Source organism: Octopus sinensis, unplaced genomic scaffold (assembly GCF_006345805.1).
Source record: "Octopus sinensis unplaced genomic scaffold, ASM634580v1 Contig17118, whole genome shotgun sequence".
Taxonomy (NCBI): domain Eukaryota; kingdom Metazoa; phylum Mollusca; class Cephalopoda; order Octopoda; family Octopodidae; genus Octopus; species Octopus sinensis.
Genome location: NW_021834813.1, coordinates 4,251 through 7,500, shown reverse-complemented (window position 1 = coordinate 7,500; position 3,250 = coordinate 4,251).

The window sequence follows — 3,250 nt, the reverse complement described above, 5'->3', positions numbered from 1 at the left end:
CTTTTCTATACAATTACGTTGGTCAGACAGAATTCATTGAGGAAGATTTTTTTTTTTGCAGCTGGATACTTTTCCTGTCTCTAACCCTCACACATTTCTATGGTGGCACGTAAAAGCACCCACTACACTCTCAGAGTGGTTGGCATTAGGAAGAGCATCCAGCTGTAAAAACTCTACCAGAGTAAGATTGGAGCCTGGTGCAGCCATCTGGTTCACCAGTCCTCAGTCAAATTGCCCAACCCATGCTAGCATGGAAAGCAGACATTAAGCAATGATGATGATATATATATGTATACATACATACATATACACACACACACACACACCACACACACACACACACATATATATTATATAGATAAGCTGCCTGAAGATTCTTTATTACTGTTTAATGCAAGGTTAGTAGAGGTTGTGTGGTGATGGTGGATGGATCTCTATCAGGTGTTCTATCGAATGATTTCATCTGCTGTTAGTGGTTGAGTATTCCATAGATCCATAATGTAAACATCATTCAGTCAGAATCAGCATGACAATGAATGGTGAAGCTCTACCTTTTGCATTACAGATTCAATCCGCTTAACGAAACAGTTTCCAATTTCACCCAAAAGATATGGGCCAACCCCAGGCTTATAGAAAATGACATTTACCCAAGATGCCACAAGACAGTATCGAACCCAGGAACTTGGGGTTGTGAAATGAACTTCTTGAACATTTGGCCATTTTGTGCTTACAGGTTGTGGAGATAGATAGATAGATAGATCTGCGATTTAACATATAGCAACCCTGATCATTTTATCCTTCATTACAGGCAAAATGTATCCAAACAACTTCTTTTCACATTGCTCTCGTTAACTCAGCTGCAAAAGGGTATCATTGTGATAAATTGGCTTTCAAAGGTGAGACGATGACTCATAAAAAAAAATCACCTAAGCAGAAGTCTTTTGAGCTATGTTTTATATTCAGCGATCAAAAGCTGAATAGTATTTCTCACAATGTAAATCTCTACTGGGATTAGTTGTTCAACCACATTGAACAATGAATGAATCAATGTATCTAGGACTATAAAAATGTGTCCCGCATGGCTCAGTGGTTAGAGCATCAGGCTTACAACTATGAGGTTGTGAATTCGATGTCTGGACCTGGCTTGAGTAAGACACTTTATTTTACATTGCTCCAGTTCACTCAACTGTAGAAATGAGTTGTGATGTCACTGATGCCAAACTGTATCGGCCTTTGCCTTTCTCTTGGTTGATATCAGTGGTGTGGAGACGGAAGGCTGGTAAGCATGGGCAACTGCTGGGCTTCCATAAGCAACCTTGCCTGGATGTGATCTTTCTAGATGCAATCACATCGTCATTCATGATAGAAAGAGATCTTTGCCCTTTACATATTTTAAGACATTAAGGTATGACTGTGGCACAGCTAGAGTGCGTACTGCATGGAACAGCCCCTGAGTTTACCCCCCCCCCGCCATACCAAACTTTTTTGCCCCAAGCTTATACAGGTCTACACAGCAGACCTAGAAACATTGGACCCCAGAATAGCAGTCAACTAGGGTGACACACTCCTACTTCATCTATGCTAATAGGGTGTAATTTCAGGGAGATTTAGTTGCTTTGTCTAGTTTGTAGTTGTTGGTGTTCTCCGTGGCAGTGATATTAATGCTTTCATTACCAACCCGGCTGAAACTGGCTCTGGCTCTGAGTACAGATGTCTTGTTTTCATAAGTTTTAAATTAAAATCTTCCACCAAACTTTAGTTGCAATTTATGTTCCTAGCACTAGCTAAGTTATTTTGCTAAATTCTTAAAGAAACACACAGCATCTCAAAATAAATACAGTTACAAAAGGGTTACCGATGGTGCTGAAGAAGATAGGGAGGTAGCAGAGGTGTAGATTGTGGAGTGGTGATGGGGCAGGTAGGGGAGGAAACGGAGACATGGATAGATTTGTAGTTCTTGTTGTTCTCTGTGGTAGTGATATTAACACTTTCATTACCAACCCGGCTGAAACCGGCCGGCTATGGCTCTGAGTACAAATGTCTTGTTTTCATAAGTTTTGAATTAAAATCTTCCACCAAACTTTAGTCGCAATTTGTGTTCGTAACACTAGCTAAGTTATTTTGCTAAATTCTTTGTTATATTTAAAGTAATTGAAAGAAACACAGAACATCTCAAAATAAATACAGTAACGAAAAGGTTAACGATGATGCTGAAGAAGGTAGGGTGGGAGTAGAGGTGTAGACTGTGGAGTGGTGATGGGGCAGGTAGAGGTGGAAACGGAGGCATGGATAGATGTGGTAGACATGTGGACAGTATTAGTGGTAGTGTTGGAGGTGATGGTCTTGGAGGAGTTGATAGTGGTAGCATTGGTGTTGGATGTGTGGACAGTGATGGTGAGGGGGTGTGAATAGAAGCAGTGGGGGTGGCAGCATGGACAGTGGAGTGAGTGGGGGTGGGATATGGTTAGTAGTAGTGGTGGTGGTGGTGGTTGTGGTGCCAGACTGAAGCTAGTGGTGCTGTGTTGAGCAGTGGGGATGTAATGGTTGCGGGGAGGTGGGGACAATGGTTATTGTATGACTACTAATGGTGTTAAGGTGTAAGAAGTGAGTGTTGTTATTACTAATTTGTTTATTGTAGCATTTCATTCCTTTTGTGCGTGTGGCTGTGTACATACATGCATACATATATATGTATACACACGCACACAAACACCCACAAATATACACAAACACACAGACAGACACATTTATATATATATATATATGCATATATATGCATATATACATATATATACATATATATATATATACATATATATACATATATATATACACATATATATGTACACATATATATATATACATATACATATATACATATACATATATATATATACATATATATACATATATATATACATATATATATGTCTTTTTATTTATTTTTCTTGTTACAATTTATCCCTGGGGCAGCCTTGTAAATACACACAAACAAAACTTTCATTCAAACTTATATACTTTGGCAAATTGCCATGACAAATTATACATGAATATGTTTGTCTTTTGTTAACTATTATACTCTTGTTTGTGTGCATGTATGTATGTATGTATATACACATACATAAATATATATATATAGACACACACACAGATATATGCACATACCTATACACACATATGCACACACATATATACGTGATATATATATATATGTATGTGTGTATATCAACATCACGTATGTATATGTGAG